Genomic DNA, 588 nt, shown 5'->3' on the forward strand with positions numbered 1-588 from the left:
AGACCGAGACCATCGGCCGGCAGGAGGGAAGATGCTCCTCCGTGAGGCTTTCCTTTCACGTGTGGCTGCACACACGTTGTAGAAATTATCAGATAACCTACATTTCCATTCTTTAGGGAGAGACAGTTTCTGAAAAACCTGGACAGTACAGTAAAAATCAAGAGTATTAAACTATAATTGTAGAATTATTAAACTTATTCTGGTCAGGTCGTTATAGGTACAGCTTTAGAGCTGGATAAACCCAGGAACGAAATCCTCATTCTGCCACTGACTTGGCTGAGTGACATGGACAATATCATGTCACCTCTCTGAGTCTCGATTTCTCTCCAGGTGGCATGGGGACCAAAAAGTGTGAGGGTCAGAGGTGAACATGCATATCCAGCAGAGCATGAGTCAGGAATACAGGCAGCTCATAACGTAATCCAAAAATATCACTAATATCTACTTGCCTTTGCCCAAAAATAACTATTCACACCGACAAAGACTAGACGTTTTAGAATCAAATGCCACATTTTCCTATACGGTAGAAATTCATAACCATGAAAATTCGGCTTTGTTTTCCAGGGACAGTCTAACACACATACCCAA

This window comes from Pteropus vampyrus, unplaced genomic scaffold (genome assembly GCF_000151845.1).
Source record: "Pteropus vampyrus isolate Shadow unplaced genomic scaffold, Pvam_2.0 Scaffold132, whole genome shotgun sequence".
NCBI lineage: Eukaryota > Metazoa > Chordata > Mammalia > Chiroptera > Pteropodidae > Pteropus > Pteropus vampyrus.